General features: G+C 41.2%; 1 protein-coding gene across 1 annotated transcript in view; it reads right to left on the reverse strand.

Annotated features, from left to right (window-relative positions):
* The window catches only part of HDAC9 (histone deacetylase 9), an 820804-nt gene extending 796122 nt beyond the window's left edge, over positions 1-24682 (reverse strand). Inside the window, exon 1 of the mRNA XM_045827591.1 lies at positions 24402-24682. The gene's annotated coding sequence lies outside the window, so the exon portion shown is untranslated. The remainder of the gene's footprint in view (positions 1-24401) is intronic.
* Between the last annotated feature and the right edge of the window lie 864 nt (positions 24683-25546).

Here is a 25546-nt window from a genome sequence, read left to right on the forward strand (position 1 = left end):
TGAATAATAGATGAAAAGGATATAAAATATTTGGCATAGTGCCTAATTGTTTTTATTATTAAAAGCACAGGCCCACCACACCTGGCAGGTATGGCGGACTGCCTGATTTCAAATCACAGCTGCTAGGAATTACGGGCATTGAAACCTTGGACAAGTAACTTAACCTCTGTGAACATCAGGTTCTTTAAAAGGGGAAAATAATACTAACTACCATGAGGATATAAAATAACATATCTGAACTGCTTAGCTCAATGCTGGAATATAATATGATCTCTGAAATAACATATCTCATTATACCTTCATTAGGGAATTTAATTTTATAAATAATTTGTAATTGGCTTTTCATTTGCATGCACTGCAGATTTTTTGTCACTTAAAATTATTCTCATAAATTCAAAACAAAGCATCATTCTATGCCTTGAGGGTCAGAAACATGTTATTTTTGCAGGTGTGATAGTGCAAGATCTAGATAATCTGGATATGAATTTTAGGAATATAGTCACTTCAGATCCATTCTCAGTGCTCCCAAGTGGTCCAGTACCCACAGTTTGCATAAATTTTACTCTTTTCTAACAGTTTTTTTTAGCAGCAAAGCAAGAAACTAACAGATCACAAACAAGGAGTCTTACAACATGGTCCCACACCAACCAGAAAACCACCAGTAAAACATGTAGCTAAACTTGTTTCCATCATTGGGATAGGATGAGTCGTATCTGGCAGACTCTCGTGTTACTTTTTTCCTTGCTGATCTTTTCCCAGGGGCCATGCTTGGTACTGGGATGCTGTTAACAGTGGTTTCCTTCAATTTCATGGTTTTGTATCTTAATTCCTACAGAGCTCTACCTAGACTGGTATTCAAGAATGTCCCTCCACCTCCAGAAGGGACTGTCTCACAGCTTCACATACCAGTTAAAAGAAAAGTCAAGTCTAGAGGGGAGACAACCAAGTTTCTCCTAGGCCTGCAGGTAGCGACACGAGAAAGGTTGCTTTTCAGGTAAGAGAGCCTTACATTGATGTTACAGAAATGCAAAGGTTGGCGCTAAATAGGACTTGAGATCCTCACCTGTGGCAAATGCTGCTAATTGGCTCACCAAAGCCATTCCCTACCAACATCCCCTTTGCTATCTCCCCCTATAGATATTGGGAAGCTAAATACTCACTTTGCAGACTCTTCTGTACCCACAGGTGGCCAATGAGGTCTAAGCAGAACTCTGCTGAGGAAGAACTTCTATAGCTTTTTAAACTAGACACACACACCTGGCACCGTCCCTTCCTTGCCTCCCACCCTTTATTTCTACCTTGAACATGAACATGACATTTAGACCTGCAATAGCATCTGTCCACCATGAATCAATCAGCAAACATAAGGGCCAGCTGCCTGAGCAGGGCCACAGTTCTAACTCACCGTTATAACTCTTAACAACCCCAGCGCAGAGTGAGGGATTATTCTTCCAAAAGTCAAGGCTAAGACCTTGAGATTCTCAGCCAGATAGGTGAGGTAACCATAATGTCAAAAAATAATAGCTATAAGAGCCAGTTGCATGTACTATTTAATACCAATACCCATATTTAGCATAATCAGTACTAGTACTTCTGAATATTTAGGATAATTATTTAATGTATTTTGAAAAAATAGACCTGAAAAGACTTAAAATGTAAAAAGTACCATGAAGACATGAAATAGTTCTTTATGTTACTATATTTCAATGGAGAGAAAAATAAGAATTGTAAATTTCAAGAGCAGAAAACTAATAGAACTGAGATAGTGTAAGCAAAATGTTATGCATTTCTTTGATTGAAGCATATATATAAATATGAGTGTGTTAAAAGCAAGAATCCAAGTGAAAAGTCATAAATTATAATGCTGAAGAAAGTCATGTTCCAAAATAAGACTTGTTTTCTTCAGCAGTCTGGATAACATTTTACCTTGTGTTCAAACTATCCATGCATGCAATGAATGCTTTTTAGTCAACCTCAAATCATACCCTATTTCTGATCACCCTGTAGAAACTCAACCTGTGTCCACAGAAATTTATCAGGCAAAAGAAATAATACTTAATATTTAAATGCATGCGATGCCTTTACATTTTCTTTTTTATTCAAAAATATCTCCGTATAGAAAAAGAGACTGAAAATACTATATAATCTTTCAGAGATTAAATCGTCACAAAAACTTGCCCTGGTCAATCACAGTATTCACCTCTTAGTCTACAATTTATTCATAAATTAACAGATATCTTTCTTGATTTATTTTCTGCCCATTTCTTAAATTACAGTTCACTGATGCAAATGACTTTAATGTACATGCAGTTAAACTGACCATCCTTTCTCATCTTTACAGTAACAGGGGTGCTCCCTGTGTTCGAGGTGAATTTGCCCACCATGGTCTGCATTCTCATTTCCTCACACTTCTCTGTCACCTTTCCCCAACACTTATTTCTACCTTTCTCTTTCATGACATTGAGTTATATGAGTTCTTTATGTGTTTTGGGTATTAACCCCTCCCTGGGTACATCACTTGCAAATATCTTTTCCCTGTCAGTAGGCTATCTTTTTGTTTTGGTGAGGATTTCCTTTGCAATACAAAATAATTTAAGTTTCAATTATGGCTACGTTTACTAGTCAGCGTGTAATCTGGGTCTCACAAGTCAGTGTAAACCTGCTCCAGCAAACCACTGCCTTGTACACCTACCCCACTCCACTCTCTGCTGTTGCTGGAGCCAACATGGCCTTGCAGGGCTGAAGTCAGAACTTTTATACGCCTGTCTTTTATGACTCTTTCCCAACCCTTTTCTCATGCCTTTCAACTACTCTGCCATTCTATTCCAGATTTGTCCTAGGGTTTTATTCATCCACCATTCCCCTTCGAAGGTTCATATTATTCTAACCTCAGTTCCGTTCCTGCTCTTGTTTTGCAAACCCAGGCTAGACCATCTTGCTCACAGCTCCGTTAGCAACTCTTCACCAATTACCTCCAAATCTCTACCATGTAGCAGACCAGGCTGTTCTGCTAAGCTCTAGAGCGGAGTGCAAACTGCTTTATGTGTTAGGTCCCCTTTTTATTTACTTAGTAATTAAGTAGTTATTTTGGTCATTATTTGTTTATGCTTGCCTCTCCCACTAAGCTGTGAGCTTCACGGGCACATGGGACATTGTGACTCTTGTCTTGCCATATCCTTGGAGTCTAGCACATTCCCTAGCACAGAGTAGATACTCTAGGAATCAATGACAGTACAAATGGATAACCAATAAGCATTTAAATTTAACAAGTACAACTACCTTCTCATCTTCTAAATATCCTTCAGAGATGTTCCCTCCTCCCCATCATCCCTCCTACTACCCTGGTTTAGACTCACTCTTGCCTGGACCCCTGCAGCAAGTGGTCTCCTGAGCTCCATGCCTCCTGTCCCTTCCTACTCCAAAACAACTGTTCCCAAACAATCTTTTTAAAATCAAAACAATAGCCACCTCTGTTTCATAATCTATCAGTGGTGCTCTCCCATCTAAAGATAAACTCCAGACTCTCTCCCTCAGGACTTACACAGCCCTTGTGGTCAGTACTGCACCTGGCTTCCCAGCCTCACCACCTCCCACTTTCCTAGGAGGAGCCTAGAGTCTCCCTGCACTCAGGTGGTTGCAGTTCCCCCGCCCTCCTTCACTTTCATCCCTGAGCCTCCTCCCGTTCATCTCTCTCAGCCTGGAATAGCCCTTCTCTATTGTTCACATGGCAGTGCATTGTAAGGACTGCTGCTGTTGGGAAGCGTTTATTGACCCCCAACGCAGACCCATCCTCCATACCTACATCCCTCTCTGATCCTTCTATAACTGTATTTATCCCTTCTATCATGATTGCTTTTGAACATTTATTCCTTCACTACCAGGCTATGAACATCTGCCCCGTATCAGTGGTATTTATCACAGGAACAAGGACATAGTAGGAATGCAGCACTCCTTATGCAGACGTAAAATGACAGACTATCTAATCTGCAGAGAGAATATGCATCCAAGTAGCTGCCGTCCCTTTGAAAACCATTCACCTTGAAAGTTATCCGCTTCGTTTAATGACAATGGCATTACTCCAAGCATTTTTGGAAGTCAGCTTTCAGAATTGTCTGGGGAGTGTTCTTTAAATTATCTCAAGCGAGGCCAAGAAAACCATCATTCTGAACAGACCTGAGACCCAGAAAGAATCACAGGGCAAGTGATACAATTTAGTAGAAAACCAGAAGTGAAATATGTAAAAGGTCGTGTAACGATGAACGTGGGGGACTGACATAAATTGGCTCAGAGGCATAGCTGAAGGAAAGATCTTAAAAAATATTTTGGGCAAAGGCCATATTACAGAAGATCACTCACACGTCCTTCAGGTGATTACCTTGGTAGACAATATGGGTGTCTACCCATGTTGTGGGTACCCATGGGTGTCTACTTAATGTGGGTGTGTAAGTACTGGTAACTTGCTTGATGCAATTCATGAGACTCTTCAAATTAGTATGTCCCAAGAAGTAGCCAATATGAATCCGTATTACATTGTGGGGTGGGAGGGAGAAACTGGTGATTAAAGAAATTTAAAACACAGTATTAAAGTCAAAAAAGTTTCCTCAGACACCTCGGTACTATTAATATCTTAATGTGTCTCTCCATAAAGACCATCTATGGTACACAGGATTTCTCAAATTCTCTTAATGTCATAATCCTTTTTTCTTACAGATGTTGTGAGATTAATGTGCCATATACTTTGGGAAACCTCGCGTGGTGTGAGGCTGGATACATCTTAGGGCAATATGACTTGGATTCTGAAATTATTGTGATACCAAAAGCTACAAATGAGGCTACTAAGAATTATCTGTATTCTAGCTGCCTGATATAATGTGTCTCATTTATTCTTAGAATATAACCTCATAACAGTCTTACAGTACAGGTAGTACTAGAATCCCTGAATTATAAAGAAAGAAAGGCCAGGAAAACTGGAGTAACTAGTCAGATACTTCATAGCTAGTTAGCAAAAGAGACAGAATGTCACCCTGTCCTGGTCAACCCACGCATTCAAAGCTTACCCTGGGCACTGAGTGCATGCTGACCTGCTCCGCCTCTTGGGCTCAACAAAAGCTCTCCTGGAATGTACCACTCCTCCATAAATTTCCTGTTTCCACATGGCTAATTCCCACATTACTGTGGGGCTCATTTTACCCACTTTCCCTGGGACCCCTTCACTGCCAACTGGCTAAACATAACCGTCCCCATGGAACCTTACTCCTTGCATAGGACTTATAAATTTTCTGTCTTGTACAAACCGCACAGAGGCCAGAGTCACAAAGGCTGAATAAAAACAGCTGCTGACTGGCTAACATATCCTAGATAAGAGACAAGTTTATGGCCCAACCACATTTCTACTGCTTTCTTAGGGCAAGATTGGGTAAGTACCATAATAATAAATTTGAAATACTGTTTTAAACACTTCAAAGTATTTTTGGAAACATCATGTCTTTTAAGTCTCAACTTTGAAAGGAAAAAAATAAGTTATCTTTATAAATGAAGAACCTGAGCTTCATTTAAAAAGCTGAGTGCCTCAACAAGCAAATAGGTTTAGCCCATCAGCACCTAGCACAGTATTCAGCACACAGTGGCTACTTTTCTGTAGGCTGACTAGATGACTGAGTAAGGCTAACTGAAATCCTGACATCGTTCCCACGTCAACACTCCTTCCACCAAGGCGCACCATCTCCAGAGAGGGCGCAGTGGTCCATGCCTGCCGGAGTCCCCGACCTTGAATTTGAACGCACGCCCACAGGCTGCCCACTGCCCGCACTTCTGTTGTGTTGCCTGGGGATTTTTCTCTGGACCTGCTCAGCCCTCAGCTGAGCACTAATGGCTCTCTGGTATAACACTCCAGCTCCCTCGCTTCTCAGGGAGATGATTCCGAGACCTGCCTTCTACAGTCCCTGAAGAATTAAGTTTCCATTGCCCAAAATGGTAGCTGGCTTACCCTTAACTGACTACCTCCCATACTCCTCCTACTCATGGGTTCTCTGCCTCCTAAATGAACTACCTGCCCTCGAACCTTGGTCTGGGGGTCTGACTGTGGGATCCTAAACGAGACACCTCAGGACAGGAAAGAAAATTCTAGGTTTAAAAACCAAAGGTAAAAAAAAAAAAACGTGAGGGACGACATAAATAATTAAGTATAATTGCATTTTTCAAAGAAGAAGCATTAACTAGCCCCTATTTGCCTCTGCACAGTGAAGAGATCCAAACTGGGAGATAAAATTAGTTTGTGAATTTTAACTCATGACTTCTCTGCCATGAAGAGGAAAGACTGTTTTGAAAAGTACAGAAAACACTTTAAAAATCTGTTGGGGAAAGTGCCATTTTAATACCCACTTTAGGCCTGAAATGTAACACCTTCCTCAGGTGCATAAGTTGTGAGAAAAGCAAAAATTCTCATTTTTTTTATTGTACTCTTTTTGGAATAGCGTTTTAAAGGGTGTGTGTGTGTCGAGGAAGGGGGTGAGAGAGAAAGGCAGAGAGAGGTCAGGTTGTATTTTAATAAAGCCATCTAAAATTACACAGCATTTCTTTTTCTTTTTTTTTATCTTCACCAGAGGATACGCTTATTGATTTCAGAGAGAGGGCAGGGAAAAAGAGAGAGAGACAGAAACATCCACGTGAGAGAGAAACAGCAGTCAGCTGCCCCTGTACACAACACAACCAGGGATCGAACCCGCAACCTAGGTGTGCTGCCCGAACTGTTCTCCAAAGTGGCTGCCCCATTCCACATGGACACCAGTGCCGAGGAGTCTGAAGTCATCTACAGGCTGGGGAGCGATTCAAATTCTTCAGGCCAGACGGAGTCCTAGGAACATTTTAATTTTAGGAAGGCTACTCTAGAAGTGGCGAGGATGGAGAATACAAGAGACAAAACTCGGTGAAGATTCCACTCAAGCAAGCTGGGTGAGACAACAAGATAGTCTAATAGGGTAGTCGGGGTAGGGATGGGGAGGAGAAATTAGAAATGAAAAGGGAAGAAAAGGGAAATCACTTTCAGAAAAGATTAATTGCACTTCAACTGGCTAATGATATGAGTATCATAAACTTAAATGCCTAAGTGATCAGGTAAGTAAGTAAGTAAATAAATAAATAAATAAATAAGCAAGCAACAGAGCATGATGGGGACCATCGCAAAGAAGAAAGAACATGCCCCATCTAAAGGAAGCAGTAATAACTCAGCTCCAGCCACCTAATGCTGAGAATGCAGGTGTGGCGTTGTCAGATCTCCCCGGTCAACAAAAAGCCAAAACCTGAATTGCGTGTTAAATATCCTCATTTTTAAATATGGCCAATTAATTCCATTTTTCTTTAAATTCTGTGCAATAGCAACAAACCGTGCCTACAAGCTGTCGATTTGGGATCTCCCCAGTACAAAGGAAAAGAAACAGCGAGCCAAGGAGGAGAGTGTGCTCACAGAGAGATGGGGAGGTGGGGGGAGGTCCCAGAAGGAGGCCACAGAGGGAGCAGGGGGCCCAACGGCCAGGGAGTGACATCCCACAGAGGCGGCCGTTTCCAGAAGGGCGGGCAGTCAACAGGGTGAGACAGCGCAGGGAGCCTCTTCTCACTGGGAACTGAAAAGTGGACTTTGGGGTTTGAGGACCATGAAACACAAAGTACGGGACAACTGAAAAAGTACTGGGTGACTGGAGGCAAAGGAGAAAGATGAATCATTTAGCTTTCTCTCTTTCCCCAAACCTTGGTTTCTTCAAAAGTCAGAATAGGAAATCATGCACCTCAGAGCTTTAAGTTTCTCAGAGAAGAGCCAGAGGGGATTAACTGTGTTGTCCTCTTCAGCTGATAATGATGGGCTGGTTCAATTTAAAACAAAAACAAAAAAAAACAGGTTCTTTAAAGAAGTGTAGGTATCTATGATGCGTGACCACTTTGTCTTTTCAAGCCTACAGATATAAAAAGCAGCTACTAACATATCTTATAAACAAAAATGGTGGGAACAGTGTGCACAGCTTTGCCTGTGTGACAGAGGCCCCAAGTAACAGTGGCTAGGACAAGATAAAAGTTTCTTACTGACTCACATCAAAAAACCCCAAGCTGTGACAGCAGCTCTGCTTCAAGAAGTCATCATCACCCCAGGGCTTTTTTCAATGTCTTGTTCCAGCCTCCAGAGTCCACCCCCACCCCCACACCATGCCCTGTCCTTAACGGCCCATTGGGAAGTTGCACAAATCACTTCTGCTTGTATCCTATGGCCAGAACTGGGTCACATGGCATAATGCCTACTTCACGGGAGGCTGAGAAATGTCACCTGTATTCTGCAGGGGTCTGTCCCCAGTGAACATTCAGGGGATCTCTCTGTCTAAGGATAATGGAGAAAAGGGTTATCAAGAGACAACCAGAAGTTTCCACCAGAGTGGTGTTCAATTTTTTCAGATTCTGTTCTTAACATGCTACAAATAATTTATATTTTGGTTCAGTTTTACAAGAGAATATAAATCTGGCCTAATCTTTATGCTTCAGTATTGGAAACATAGCAATGTAATAGTGCTGCAATTTTGGCTTCGGCATGCTAGTATTTATGACAGTGCTGAAGAGAGTTAAAGTTAATTTTAATTTGTTCTCACAAAATTATTTCCCTAAGAATTCTAAAGCAACTCTAGCCTTCTTGCCATGCTTAACAACTAGCTTTCAAAAGACTGCATTAAAAACTCAAATTATAAAATTAAAAAAAATCATTGACATATTCCTGCAGCATATGGAACTATACCACCTCAAGGATTCTTTTAAATTAACAGTCAATTGTGCCCTTACTGCCAGAAAACTCTTGAAGCAACACGACATGTGTACTATAGCAAGATGTGCTCCTGAATTTTGACATTTTATTCTCATATTAGCTCACAGGGCTATATTTATCATTCAAATACTAGAGAAACTAAAACATTTTACCAGTGCATAGTTCACTACTTCTTGATATATGAGCATTCTAAAGATCTACCCATGAAATACAGAAACTTCTAAAAATATATTTAAGAAACTCCAAAAAAAGTAATACAACTTACAAGACAATAAATTAATAGCTTTTAAAAAAATCTATCTAAAAGTATATTATCTCAAAGCTACTTGGCTTCAGTCCTTCTAAGAAACAAGCTAATAAGAACACAGTACTTCACTACAGCAGAGTCTTTCTCCACTTGGAAGTATGTATGCTATGTTTAACAAATTTAACTCCTTAAATCTGGCTGGCTTACCTTAAAAAATGGTTTTGAATTGCTAAGGTTAGCAATTCAAAAAAGTGAAGATTAAATTCAACAAGCATAGTATAGGATGTGGCTGAATATAATTAAAAATTAATTTTTGAAAATAAATTTATAGTGCAAAGTATTCATTATAGAAAGTTTGGAAACTACTGAAAAATAGGAAGACTATCACAATGAACTATGTTACACTGAGTATTAAATATGTACATACATAGTTTCCAAAATTATCTTGGCCAACAAGATAGAGTAACAGGGATAAGATTTTCCCTCCTGCCTGAAAAAAAAAATGAAAGTGCTGTACAAAATATATGAAACTGCAGTTTTCAAGACACTGGACACCAAGCAATAATCCTTGAGAAATGGGAAACATAAGGAAAACCCTAAGACGTGGGAAACTGATGACACAGGCCCTATGACTCTCCCAGTTTCCAGAGCACGGCCCCAGGAGAGAAAACCCTGGCAGGCCCCAGCACGACCCCTGAGCTGCAGAGATGTATCTGAAAAGCCAAGGAGATCAAAGCAGGTAGAATCTCAGGACAGAGTACCAGATGGAGGAGGACTGCACAAAAAAGATATCCAGAGACTGAAAAATACCCCTCAGGTAGTCAGCTGAGTAGGGCTCAACACACATGCGTGAGGAAAGAACAGCCACCAGGGAAGGAACCGCCTGAAAGGATTAGAGGCAACAGTACCTTGCACTCACACAGGGCTGAGAACTGTGCCTGTTCCCACCAGGCAAACTGGAAGATGTATAATTCATAGGGTTTTGAGTACAGTACTCAGAAACTAATCTTACAAATAAGATCTGAAAGGATCAAACTGTTTCCAAGTATCTGGCTGCATCCCATTTTTTTAAAAAAAAGGATCAAAAAGATTTATAGGGATATAAAAATACCCAATACCCTACAAGGTAAAATTCACAATGTCTGGCATCCATCAAAAATTATCAGGCACACAAAGAAGTAAGAAAATATAACCCATAACAAGGAGAAAAATCAAGCAAACAAAATTGACCAAGAATTAAAATAGATGTTAGAATTTACAGACAAGATTAAAACAGTTACTATCAATTTACATAAAAGATTTTAAAGCACCCACATTGAACTACACGAGATGACAACTATAATGTATGAGATAAAACATAGGCCAAGTGTGATTAGGGGTAGTGAACTCGACACAACCACAGAAACTACCCAAAATGAAACACACAGAGGGAAAAAAACATAAATAACCAGCTCATCAGTGATCCTCATACACAAGTGATTGGAGACCATGAAATAGAGGAGTGAGAGGAGGAAAACCAAAATAATTTGAAAAAATAATGCCTAAAATTTTTTTCAAATTTGATGGAAATTATAAACCCAGTGGTCCAAGAAGTTAGTAAACCCAAAACACAAGAAAAATTAAGATAGCTATAGCAAGACACATCATAATCAAACTGTTCACAACCAGTGAAAAGGGGAATGCCTTTAAGGATATTTTATACAGAAACAGGAACAAAAATTAAAATAACATATTTCCCATAAAAAACAATTCAAGTGAGAAAACAGCCCAGCAACATCTTCAAAGTATTAAAAGAAAAAGACCGTCAACCTAGAATTCCATACCCAACAAAAATCTTATTAAATGAAAGTAAAATAAAGATGTTTTCGGACACACAAGAGCCAAAAGTGTCCAACACCAGCAGGCTTCTGCCACCAGAAATGTTCAAGGAAGTGCTTCAGGAAGAAGATGATACCAAATGGAAACGGTATGAAAAGCACTGAAAATGTGAACTACGTGAGTACAGTGGTGCCCCCTTACCCACGGTTTCACTTTCTATGGTTCCAGTTACCCATGGTCCACCATAGTCCAAAAATATTGAATGGAAAAATTCCAGAAATAAACAATGTATAAGTTTTAAATCGCAGGCTGTTCTAAGTAGCATGATGAAATCTTGGGCCATTCTGTTCCTTCCCATCTGGGACATGAGTCACTCTTTGTCCAGTGTATCCACACTGTACATACTAACCACCAGTTAATTACTTAGTAGCCATCTTGGTCATCATTTGGACTGTCAAAGCATCACCGTGCTTGTGTACAAGCAATGCTTATTCTACTCAATAATGGCCCCAAAGCTCAAGAGTACTTATGCTGGCGATTCAGATGACAAAGAAAAGCCATTAAGTACTTTTTTTAAATCAGGGATTTTCAACCTTTTTCATCTCATGGCACACATGAACTAATTATAATAATTCTGTACAGACCAAAAAATATATTATTTTTATTATATTTTTTGCCAACCTGACAACCAATCTGATGAAATTAATAGGTATAGTTTTGATTCATCCACACTGTTGTGTTGGCTATTGTCATGTTTTAATTTGACAGTCCAAGGGAAAAGACGTTAGTGCCCCTGACTAAACAGTCAGGTACTGCACGTTTTAAAAATTCTTGCAGCACACCAATTGAAAAATCACTGCTTTAAATGAAAAGGTGGAACTTCTTGACTTAATCTTAAGCTACTTTAACATCTCATCATCACAAGAAGGGTGAATACAACACAAAGATATTTTGAGAGAGACCATATTCACATAGCTTTTATTATAGTATATTGTTATAATAATTCTATTACTAATTATTATTGTTAATCTCATACTGTGCCTAATTTCTATATTAAACTCTATACCAAGTATGTATGTATGTATAGGAAAACATAGTATATGCAGGGTTTGGTACCATTTGTAGTTTCAAGCATCCACTAGGGGTCTTGGAATGTATCCCCCACAGATAAGAAGGGACTACTGTAAATACAAAAGATTTGTTTTTATTATAAATATCTCTTTAAAAGATAATTTGATGTTCATGCAAAAATAATAATATAGTATGGGGATCATAAGATATGTTAAGAAAAACAGAAGAGGGTATGAAATAAGTCTTAATGTGTTTTTAATAGTTACTTGAAAATCAGAAATTCACACAGGAACATTTCAGATTTGCTATTCTAGGGGAGTTAAAACTGTAGCCATTATTCTGAAATCCCATTCCATTTGGCCTACACTTTCCCATTTGGCTTGAGTAGTCTTGGCACTATACTTTCAAAAACATAACAAGCTGAATTTATTAAATTTGTTTTTATAGAGAAAAAGTAGTAAGTGACTCCAAAAGGGTGTTCTTATTAGTAAACAAGTTAGCTCACAAGGTTTGGCAATGGCTTTTGCTGAACTTTATAGATAAAAGCAAACAGCTATTGTTTCACTACAATGCTACACTCATGAAATATTTATTTAATGTAGGTAACTTTTAAAAATTGGGTCAAACAGATAAGTAGGAACTTTCAAAATATATTTATAGTGCAAGTCACAAAAGAAAGTTCCCTTCTTTGCTCCCTGAACCTGCCTGCAATGAACATAATGCATTAACACTCATCATTAGGGATGTTTAGGAGGATGTTTCTTGGGAAAGTTAAAGGAAGATAACAAAGTGGCACTAGCCTCTCACCATTAAGAGGTAGATGAAAGCAATCACGAGACCGAAGCACAACTGGGTATTTATGAGTGCAAAATTCTATATATTGCTACTGAGTTTTTTCTCCTATTTTGTGAAACCTATTAAAAAGCATATCTACAAGTTCTCCCAGTGAGTAGTCCTGTGCTGGAATGAAAGTGGAAATAAGGAAATACAGAGGAGTTGCATCTTTTGGGTAGTGAGGGAAAAGTAGGTCCAACATAAAAACCTAGTAATGACAAAAGTGCCTTGGAAAAGGAGTTAACTCAGCTGTAAAGAAGTTTACAGTCTTTTGTGCGGATAGCCCTGCAGAGAAATTCTGCAGGCTCAAGTTTGGAAACTATTATACTAGACTGAAAGGCAAGTCTCTGTGCTGAAGCCTGTGCTTTCAAATTCTGCCATTTAAGACGAGTATTAAATCCTCAGCAGTAGAGAAGGAGTGGAAAATGCTGAAGTGTTTCTGCTTGTCAGCAGAGTTCATTTCAATTTATTTGAATATTTTGTCTCTGTAACCATTACATATTGGTAGGATTCAGCTTCCTTGAAAGAAATGAGACAATATATGTGATATACCCAATACTGGCACTCAATAAATGTATGATGGATTTTAATCTAAGTCTTGCTCTGGAACTGCCACAAGTTGCATGAAAGACTTGGCCACTTATAGAAAGCAATTCTTGCCTTTCTAAACGGTAAATCCTATTGTATTGATTTCACGTATTTTGACACTAACTATGAAACTTATCTTCTATAAGGACTGGGTTATAGTATGTTTAAATGCATATGATTCTTCTTCATTCTTCTCCTGTAGCAATAAAGACTAAAAGGACAAGAAAAGCAAAGAAAATGAATCAAAGAGAATATTCAAAGGCATTTTTGAGAACACAGTAAATTTGAAATCTGTTTACAATATCAGCAGACATTAGTGTATCAAATACAGGCTAGCAGAGCACAAACACCATTTCATATGATGATGACGACAATGACCACATAGATAATCCAAGTTTAAATGTTTTATTGGAAAAGAAAAAGGTTAAAACAAGATAAGAAACAGAAAAACACCTGGGCTATTAAAAAACATGTATGTAAAATGTATCTGGTAAAGTGGTCGGTGTAAGGCCTCTAGAATAATAAGGAAATGATTTTAAAAAGTCAGATGGTGGAGTGAGTGAATGAGTACATGACGTGCAAAGTTGTGCGTCATATAGGAGAATAATGACACCAATTCGATGAAATATATCACTCTGTGTATAACATGACATAACTCACTGTAGCCATCCAATAACAATGTCCAGTAACAACATCCAATTACAACCCAAAAACGAAGCAGTGTTGGAGATGTAGGCAAAGAAATCTGAGAATAGAGGCATTATGTTTGGACCTGGGCTGCCTACTAGGCATATGACATTGTTTTATAATTAAAATTAAATAAAAGTAAATTCAGGCTCTTGGCCTGACTATACTACACATGCTCAAAGGTCACATGTGCCTAGTGCCTCTGGCGCTAAAGGACACAGATATAGAATATTTCCATCCTGACAGAAAATTCCACCGGACAGCACAGATATGTGCAACTGGTAGAAGTGTCTTGTGTATGAAAGACGAGATCTGACACACGTACACATGCCCACACACATGCAAAGCTTATATTTTACCCATTTTCTTTCTTTCAGAACCTTTATTATTTCTCGTCTAAGAGTTGCGGTGCTAGGAATTTGGAGTCCCCAGATTAAAACAACATAGTCCCTGCCCTCGAGGGGCTCTCGGCGTGGGAGGGAATAACGACACCTTGACAGTCGGTCAGCCAGCCAAGGCTTGTTGGGCTGCACCTGTCTGAAGTGCACTTACTGCTGCAGAGGAAAGCAAAGCGCAGTCAACAAGTCCTCTCTTCCATCGAAGGGCTTACGGCCCAATTCATGACATATTCCACACAGTTAGACGTAAAAGGTTTTAAGTGGCAATTAATATTTGGGAATATGTACTTCATACTCAAGTCCAGGAGTTTGAGGTGGACTTTTTTTCCCCCACTTTCAGTTTGCACTAAGATGATAATCTGAAAAAGTAAAATAAATGTAAATGTATTCTAATTAATTTTTGAGTAATCATCTTAAAACCAAATATGGCCACCAAATTTTCATTCTGGCATTTGCTATGGGTATTCTCAATCATGTACTAGGTGAAGGCCAAACCACATACAATTCACTAAGTAAATGCCGGTTCGAAAAGAGGCGAAGACGAATGAGGCATTAAAGAACACGGGGTGGCACAGGCATCTGAAGGTACCTGCACTACACGGTTAAAATCATCATCTGAAAGTGATGCCTGCATCCTATCTCTGTGTACTTTCCACACAATCTGTTCTCTATTCCTGCAATTATGGCTAAAATGTTTGATTCAGAATTCAATAACTTCACAATGCTAATCACATCTTTAAGAGAGCAAAGAGATGTTATAGAGTTCTCAGGGGATGTCTCACTAAAACCAACATTTGGAGATAATTTACTGATAAAGTTTGGATCATATATGAAGTCTGATTAAACAGAACCAGCAGACAAAGACTTGAAGTTAATATTGTTTTCTTTTAATCTACTTTTTAAAAGGATACTTTCTGCATTTCTATTAATATAAAACATACAAACAGATTAAATAAGAACAGGATCTGAAGCTACATCTTTATACAATTAAACCCTACACTGGTGATATAATTTCAACAGTAGAATATCATTTGCCACATAAATAAATCTTTTAATTTCATCAGTTCTGTTGTTCACATTTAATATTTGTTCATTGGTTTTGGTTTTATAATTTGTGAAACATACAAGTTAAACCATCTGTATTTATTTTATGTTCCTACAAACGTAAGTAAAATGTATAAGAATAACTTAGGTTCATACTGTATAGAGGAGTAATCTTAGCTAAAATCAGACCACTCTTCCTATGGCATTTTACTTGGAGAGGGCGCTGCTCATTAGGAGGCTGAACCTTCTCTGCCCTCCCTCCCATGTAAACATGGGAGGCCATGGATCTCCACTAGGCCATAGAGGCATTGGAAAGAAACCACAAATACATATGTAAATCACGCCATATAGCAAATATACTACTCTATGTCAAAAGCATAAAGATGCTGTTCTGGGTAATAAAGTGCAAATTCCTTTAAAAGCCTTAATCATACAGTAGCCATTTTATTATGGATTTGTGTAATCAATTAATAGCAAACGTCAATTTGTAAGCCTCTGTGAACCACTGCCATAGTCTTAAATGAGTGTGGGAACTTAAGAGAAGAGTCAGACCATGGTTGGGTGCAGAGAGCAGGGGAAGCATCACAAAGAAGGAGGAACGTATGTTGGACCTAGAGCAAAAAGGAGAGCAGAGAAGGTGCAGCCTCCTCATGGGCGCACTTTCCAAATAAAACGCCATAGGAGCAGAAGTCTGGTTTTGGCGAAGAGATGGCCGCCAATGCTTCTGGAGGTAGCAGGTTCATAAAATGCACTGAGCACGCTAGGCTGAAATAAACCAGGGCTATTTAGTGCCCTCAATTACAAGACGCAGAAACTCAATTTGTGGGTAATTTATTGCTTACATAACATAATCCCAGAATAATCAGTGGTAGAATGACTTCAAGAATGACTAGATATAGGGACTGAAACGCTAAAATGTTGTTATTATTTGCTCCCTCCCTGCCAAACACACACACACACCTGCACACACCCACAGACACATACATTCACACACATTTATACATACATCTTGACTTTTTTCTTGGTAGTGACTTAGTCTGTCAGGCTAGTTGTTCCTGTTATCTAAATTCTAAGCCATTTGCTAGCTCCAAGCTTAGGGCTTAAATCCTTAAAGCCATAAAGCAGGGAGCATCAAGAATTTTAAAATGTGAAAGTCATAAAGACAGACAAGGTCTAGTCTGTGAGAGAATCTGGGTGCCATGCTGACAAGATTGGGCTTTTGGAGTCAAATCTGGCCTAAGCTAAATTAGAAAATCTAAAACCTATATGAAGAAATATGTTTATTTCAAGAATTCCTGAGTTACATCTTGCTCTGCATTAGGTTACCATAGTAGACTGTAATCAGGCAGAGGGTGGTCCACAAGTTCCCTCTGGGGGGACAGTCCCACTAGAGAAGGGCACTCACCTGAGCTCAGATGTGGCCATCACAACACTCTGTCCACTTGGCCACAGTGGAGTGGGCCATAGGTATACACCTGACCTAACACAATCCAATCAGAGCACTGCTTTCGGGTACTCAGTTTTAAACGTCTATGTTTTGGCTCAAATACTGAGGAAAATCTTGGTCTTCCTCAGCTGTGCTGGGGCACAGGGTACAACTCAGTAAAATGCACAGAATACAGATGAGTGCGCACGGAGCTTGTATGTGACAGTGGAGCAGCAGAGGGATCTGGGCCAACAATTCCGATCAATGGAACTAGATCCACCTAAAGAAGGGATTTAATACATAAAACAGAAGAGGGAAAAAAGCAGAATATCTATGAATAGAATACAGAGGCACCACAGAGTAGAAACGGGGACCGAGTAATAGAAGAAAAAAGGAGGAATGTCTGAATAGACTTTTCAAGTAGATCAAAAACTGAAAAAGCTATAGAAAGAACCCAATGGCCAAAGAGGCAATGAGAATTCATAATGTTTCCTGATTGAATTTAATAGTGGAAATCTACATATAGGAGAGAAAGGAGACAGTGCTTTTGATTATAGCCAAGATGATAAGTATAGAAATACACAGCACTCCACATTCTTACTTTTAGATGGAAGAGACCTATAATCTGTACTTCCTGCTGGGAAAATAAAAGAAGGCGCGATACAGCACACTTTCTCACTCGGCTCTGTAGCCCTCATCTTCCAGTATCCAGCTCTCCCATGATGAATGGAGGAACCCAAGAGCAATTATAGTGCTGACAGTCTCTTCAATAGGAAGAAGAAAAGCTCTTCCCCTGGAAACTTCACTTACTGCTCACGAGTATGGGATGTGTACTTCAAGACTAAATAAGGGCTCTGATATCAGACCTAGATTTCATATCCTAGCTGAATGACTCTTAGCAAGTGATTTAACCTTACAAAGCCTCCATTTACTTGGGCGTGGGGGAGGGTGGAGAGGTGAGGCAGAACTAGGAAATCTGAACTCAGTTGCCAAAGATGAGATGCTGATTCGATAAAAAAAAAATCATTCCCACAAAGTGCTTGGAGCAAGAGGCTGTGCTCCATAGACCCCCATGTCCCCACGCAATACCCCACAGTCTCGGGGCCACAGACGTACAGCAGATCCAAGGTGGTCTCTGGCTTGTTCACTCTTGTAAAATAAGGGCAGGCCACGCTGCTGGCCTCCAAATCACAGAGCTGGTTCCCTGCAAGGATCGGTGGCACCAGTTCCTTAAAAACCTTTCACATGTGGAATACATTAGGGAACTAATTAAGTCAAATCCTAGACTAACATATGTGCTAGTGATTCATCTTTTTAAATGCTTCCACACCTTTCTAACCACCACCGTTCCTAAATTGGGCCTCGCTACCACCATTCTCCGAAGTCCTAGAAGAGGTTTCTTTCTAAGGAGTCATATGACCCCAGCTACTCTCCAATCCAACTCCACCTCTGAATGGTCATCGCACCAATCCTGGTCAGAAACGTCAACATTTCATCCATCAATCATTTGCTCACAGTTTTTTCTCCTTTCCTTCAGCAGTGGACATTTGTCTTTCTCTTTGGCCAAGAACAACTGAGCCCCATCATTATATATGGAGAATCCTCTTATGATACAGAGCCCGCCTTCCACTGCAGAAGCTGACGTGACAACAGTGACAGCCGCACTAGCTCACAAAATTGATTCTTCACAGTGGTTGAGAGGGCATTGTTTCCAACTGAGTGGCTTCTAAGCCACACCTGCTGAATATTTCAGATATGAGATAGTCGACGTGGTGGACACATCCTAGGGGGGCCCTCCAATGAGTCATGCCCTTGCATGGTCTGTTCCCCTTAAATGTGGATGGAACATGTGACTTGCTTCTAACCAATAGAATGTGGCAGAGGTGATGGATGTTACTTCCTTAATTAGTTTATGTGATATGACAAAAGTGATGCCCTAACACTCCTGTATGTTATAGAAGAAGGTAGATGTGGACTAGTCTACTTTGAATAAAACAGTGATGACTGTCTTTTTATCCTGGAACAAGAGATTCTTCCTTGCTGGCTTTGAAGAGTAAGGTGAAATGTTGTAAAAGTGCCCCTGAGGGCAGTCACATGACAAAAAACAGCAGGCACCTCTAAGAGCTGTGAGCCAGGAAGAAAATAGAGACCTCAGTCCTACAGAGGCAAGGAGATGAATTCTCCCAACAATCTAAGGAAGCTTGGAAGCAGATCTATCCCCAGTTCAGTCTCTGAAAAGACTGCAGCCCTAACCAACACCACCTGAGATGCCTGAGCAGAGGACCCAGGCAAGCTACGTGTGGACTTCTGAGCAATGAAACTAAATCTGTAATAATGTATTACCAAACAGTAGAAACGAACAGCATCAATATCCTCGAACACATTTATTTAATGCTTAAGTTAATTAATGTTAGTGTCGATGACCTGCTACCAAATTTCTTGAGTGATTTGGAGCTATCCAAATCTTATCCTTCCTTCAGTAGCCATTTCAAATACCCCTCATCACTATTTCATTCCAACCAGACTAGTCCACATCCATGTGCTTCTTCTGTAGAAATGGGAAGAAAGTACCATTTCCAGCAACTTCAATTCTTCTCAGCCTCATTCTCAGTATGCTATAGTCTCTCTGGTACAGAAAAAATACACAAAATAGGAGTTTTTCTCTCTTTGGGGCTCTAAACAGATAGTAACTAGCAAACCATACTCCTATAATCCATATACTTAAGGAAAAGAGCAAAAAATAAATAAATAGAGAGTTCCTAGTATCACCTGCTTATTCAAAAATACCAAAAGTACTTACATCAAATGCATGTGCTCTCTCATAAGATTCTATATTTCTATGAAATATCAATGTTTTCTTCCACACCCTGGATAGTATGGATAGTATATCCCACTTTTGAATCTAACAATACAATATTGGAAGGCTGTCACCTTGGCTGTCACAAATCACGTGAGCAATCGTCCTGAAAGATTCTGGAGAGAACTGAAGGAGAAGGAATTGTGGAGGATGAAGAGAAAGCTGTAAGAGGACCTTCTCTAGAGAAGAACGAACTGCCCTCCTGTTTCTTTTCTTTTTTTTTTAACTCTGATTTATCCAGATGCCAGATCTCCATGGACAGAAATGACTAGATAACTGCACAAACCCTCTGTCCACTTTGATTTCTAGACATTCAGCTGGAAAAGCGGAGCTAGTAAGAGATGGTGGGTATCCTGATACCCAGAACAACATGATCGCTAATCAATATTGGCTTGCTCTAGAGTAGACGGTCCATCACTGTCCTCTGTCAATACTCTCTTTTCTAAAACATCATGTTCTGAGTTATCTCACCAGTGAGCCTGATGATCCTCAAGCTTGACAACTACGCTAATAAACTTCAAATCAGTTTAGCACTGTCCAATGAAAGGGCAGGATGCAGTTGATAAGGTGGGGCCAGTGTGGACAGGGAGGCGTGAGGAATGGACACCCTTCAGAGGTGTGTGTATTTGTTTTAGCACTAGCTACAGGAGTCACGGCTCTTCCCCGTCGGCAGGCAACAGGCAGGACTTAGTCTTTTACGACTATCTGGCCTGATATAAAAGCTGACCTGCACATTTACAAAGCTAAGTGCTTTGAAAACCTAGGACTGTATAAATTTATGAGAATGTCATAATACAGCCACCAGAGTAGTTGGCCGTGATGAATAGGAGGACACAGGAAATATAGATGTTACCCTCAGCTTCACACTGAATCTCTAGTGTGTGACCTTGGATGTATCAATGTACCCGCTGCCTCCTTCCGAAAGTAAGCACAATATGTTTTCCTATCTGTCTCTCAAATGAAAGGTAAGAGTTCCAAAAACAAGCTAGGAGACAATTGTAGGTATCAGGTGGATGTGTGCAATAAAAATTAAGTACGATGTGCTTATTAAAAGGGAAGGGCTTCAAACAATAAAAGCCTCTGCCAACTTAAACATTAACATAAGTTACATTTTAAAACAAACAAAAATCCATTGAAGCAAAAATTAAAAGCCACATTTGGATGTAATAACACAAAAATGTCCGTAACTACAATATTTCACTAATGAGAAGGTACAGATGCTACAGACAGAAGGATTTTACAGTGTCCATATGTTTCTCAAATGACCCTCCTTGTTAGCTATTGCTCCATATCTCTGTTTAAGAATCACCTACCTTCCCCACTCAACGGGTGTAAGTACAGCACGATGTGAGGTAATATTTAAACAACTTCAAAATAGAGGTACTTCTAGTAAAAAGAAACGATAGCAACACAACCATAAAACATCCTTAGATGCATATATTAATGCAAATCTGAATTATGTGTATCATCTAAACTAGTTAATTAAACAGGTTATATGGTCAATTGGCTTTATGATTTAAAACTCCTTAAACCCTTAATCATCAGAGAAATGCAAATTAGAACCACAATGAGATGCCATCTCACACCTGTCAGAATGGCTATCAGCAATAAATCAACAAACAATAAGTGCTGGCAAGGACGTGGGGAAAGGGGAACCCTGCTGAACTGTTGGTGGGAATGCAGACTCGTGCAGCCACTGTGGAAAGCAGTATGGAGATACCTCAAAAAATTTAAAATGGATCTGCCTTTTGACCCAGTGATCCCACTTCTCGGAATATATTTGAAAGAACTCAAAATACTAATTTGAAAGAACATAAGTAACTCTATGTTCATTGCAGCATTACTTACAATCGCCAAGATATGGAAGCAGCCCAAGTGTCCATCAGTAAATGAGTGGATAAAACAACTATGGGACATTTACACGTACTACTCAGCCACAGATTTTACCCTTTATGACAGCATGGATGGTCCTGGAGAGCATTATGCTAAGTGAAATAAGCCAGTCAGAGAAAGGAAAATACCATATGATTTCGCTCATATGTGGAAACTACTGAACAAACTCAACTAACAAGCAAATCACAGACAGATTCATAGATGGAGAGCAGATGACAGCTAGTCAGGGGTGGGGTTCGGGGGTAGACGGATTGAACAAAAAGGAAAAACGACTCATGAACACGGACAACAGTGTGGTGATTGCTTGGGGGAGGGGGCATAAGGGGAGTAAATGGTAATGCAAGAAAAATACAATAAAGATTAAATAAAGAAAAACTCCTTAAATCCAAATATATTCCAACTATATCTCAAATATATATATATATAAAGTAACTACATATATATAGTAGTAATAACTTCATAAAGCGATACTCTCTACTATAATATTGGGCATAATAGACAAAATGATGCCCACAAAACACTCAATCATAAAATCTGTGATAACGTAGTAAGTTATCTTTTTAATTTCAGAAGGGCATCATTATTCTTACAGAAGATGATCATTTAATATGCCAAACACTCTCTAGCCAAACAATGTTTGTTCTTACTTTATAATAAAGGCCCACTCATTAGGCTCAGTTGCAGAGGGAAAGAAACAGGGAGACAAAAGTCAAAAACAACAACAAAAACACCTTCCCTTCTAGCCACAAACTGGTACTTCACTTACAACTTTTAACTTCCTTCCGCACAGCCTTCTGTGCAGCTACCAGTGCCCACTCTGCAGCAAAGGCGATCCGTTCAGGAGGAGGAGAGCTGGGGAAGCGTCTCTGCCTCCAGCTGGCAGCCTGACACCAAAGGCCAGACTCAGGAGTTGCACCTTCCATGCACCTGTCTGTGACTGAGACACACAGGCAAACATTTACTTCTTCCAGAAAATGACATATTCCAAGAAATTGCTTCTCTCCCCAAGATGTGTCTCATTCAAACAAAATAGATGGAAATAAATTACAAGAAAGTTTTATAACTAACTAAATTACTTGTCCTTTTGGAAATACAATATCCTTATTAAGCATTTTAAATGCAAATGCTTTCCAGAAGGCATGTCAGTGATTGGGTGTTTAGGTAATTAAGTTGGTCCAAACTGGAACAGTGGTTTAAAAGGAAAAGGAGGACTAATGATCTGTGGTAAAAAGCAAATATATTAAACAAGAAATGTTCAGTCGGAAAACGATTTCCATAATAAACATCCACAGTCCCAAAGAGTAGTTCAAAAGATACACTTTTCCAAGCCTGATATTTTAATTGTCCTCATTTATTAACTGCAACATATTCTGTGCTGTTATTAATCACAGGATTAAAAAAGATTTCTAAAGCACCAGAAAATAACATTTGGGCCTTTTCAAATGTCAAATGCTTTTCTTTCCAAATAACTTAAATTACTTTAATATAACTTCTCTATATACTTATCCTTTTTCCTAGATTTCAATACTGCTTGTGAGGTTTGAAAATATCAATTGTACTCCAAATACCTGCAATTCCTAAATCTTCTCCTTTATGAGAAATCTCAGCACACCACGAGTATTTTGTATAAGCACCGTTATACCCTTTGGAGAGAAAAAAATTAACTCTTCACTTTCTTTTCCGATTGCAGTTAAACTTTTTAAGCCTTTCTTATGCCACTCCTACATTTTGTATACACACACATACACACACAATATACTCGTATAGTGAGATACACGTAGATTTCTCAGATTTCAAATGTTGTAGTTACCTAATCTAAAAGTTCCTTTCCAGCGATCACACACGCCTCCCTGGCAGGGAAAACAAACGCGACTGATCTTCCTGAAATTAGAGCATAGCAGACTCACTAGAGATTTTCCAGTTCTATATCACAGGAACCGCGTCCTCAGCTCCCCGCCGCAGGCCACCTCTCCCCGACAACCGCGCCTGGGATCTGGAGAGCAGCTGGGTCCCGTTCGATCACACCGCGGACGCACAGGCCTCCGGCAGCAGCACCTCTCGCTGCGGACAAGTGGGCGAAGGCAGGCTTCAAAGGCAAACAAATGCTGCCCGCTAGGCGCTCAGGGAACGCCCCCGTCCTCTCCTCCCTCAAGTCACCACAGTGACAGTCTCGGGTGGCGTTTAATTCGCCAGTTTACATTAATAAGCTTACGATTCATCCCTCTCCTTCCACTAGCCAAGGAACGGCTTTGCCCACCACCCCCATCCTCCAGGCTCCGGAACTTTCTTAAAACCCAGTATTCTAATGTATAGACTTGGAACTGAAGTCCCCCAGGATACATCAAAGGTACCCCCACTAAGTATTGCTCCTCAAGCAACACGTTGGCGGTACAACTTTCCATTCAAACCTGGGCTCCAACGTAAACTGGGGCCCGAGGCAGGGGGACTGCCCCGGGAGGGGGGCGGGTCAGGCAACCGACCCCTCGCCTAGGTCGCCTAACAAATGTCAGGGTCTACACCAAAAGATCACCTGGCACCGAACTTCTGACAAAGGTTTCCCTAAACCCCCCAAACCTCTGGGTTGCAAGATGCAAGACAAGCGGCGTCGGGGTCCCGACTGGGATGCTGTTAACCTGGGGAGCCCGGCCGGGGAATTCAGCGGCGCATCCGGAGAACGCCCGGCCCCCAATTCCAAGCTTCCCCAGCTCGCGAGCCGTGGACCGGGCTGTGGTGCCACTCACCTCCGCCCGCTCCTGCTGAGGCTGTCGCGCCCTCCTTCGCCCCGCGCCGGCGACCCCCTAACTTCTTCCCCTTCTCCAAACAGCCATCTTTCGAGGAGATGAGAATGGCGAGGCAGGAACCAAGGGGGGGGCTGAAAGTTGACTCGGGGACCGCCGCTGCTCCGCCAGCGGGGACTTAGCAGCTGCGACAGACTCCGGAGGAGGAGACGGCGGCGAGCGCGGCGGGAGCGGGGGGCCAGGTCGGAGAGCTCCGCTCGGTGTTCGGGACGCGCCGAGGTTGGAGCTCGGGAGGGCGGCAGCGAGCGGCTGCGAACTGTGAGCTGCGAGCTGAACCGGTGGCGGCGCACGGAGGATTTGCTAAAAATAGCAACTCTTGGGGAGGAGGGTGGGGGGGCGGAGGTGGGAGGGAGACGGAGAGGCCGGGCTGGGAACCCCGGCGCGGCGGAGGCTGGGCGGGGCCGGGTGGGAAGCCAGGCAAGACCCGCGGCGGGAACGCGGGCCCGGGCTCTGGAGACCTGCAGGCCCCGGCGGTGCGGGCCAGGGTTGGGGACACCTGGGCGCTCGGCCGAGACTAGGGACGGAGGCACAGCGGGCAGAAGGACCTAGAGAGCCGCCTAGGGCGGAGCGGTTGCGAGCTCGGGGCTGCACCCACGATCCTCCAACGCGAAGGACCGGCCACCTAAGACTTGGGATTTCTGAGACGCAGCACGCCCACCCCAGGCGCAAGGTGATGGCCAGGCGGCCGGCCCGCACGCTCCTGCTGCCGGACGCCTAGGCAGCGGCGGCCTTGACCGTGTGCGTTGCGGGAAGAAGCCCGGCTGTCGCGGGCGCCCGCCTTTGCTCCGGGAGCCTGGCCGCTCAGGTGCGCGCCACGCAGCGCCCACGGGGCGCAGCTCCGCCACTTCTTTTGCGAGGTTGAGGGAGCGTTAAAGGTCCGTACCTGGAGGGTCCTCAGATACGCTGGGAGCTTCAAGAATGATTCAAGGGAATTTTTAAAAAGAGAGTGCTACGTTTGGGGTTTTTTTTTTTATAAAGGACCAAATAGGAAACGTGAGGAAATATGGTGACTGCTACTGGAAACAAGAATTAGGTTTGTCTCGTGTTAAGGCCAAGAGGAGAGCCCCATCCGCTGTGAAACCAACCCT

This window comes from Phyllostomus hastatus, unplaced genomic scaffold, assembly GCF_019186645.2.
Source record: "Phyllostomus hastatus isolate PE091 unplaced genomic scaffold, TTU_PhHast_1.1 phas_scaffold_78, whole genome shotgun sequence".
Lineage (NCBI taxonomy): Eukaryota > Metazoa > Chordata > Mammalia > Chiroptera > Phyllostomidae > Phyllostomus > Phyllostomus hastatus.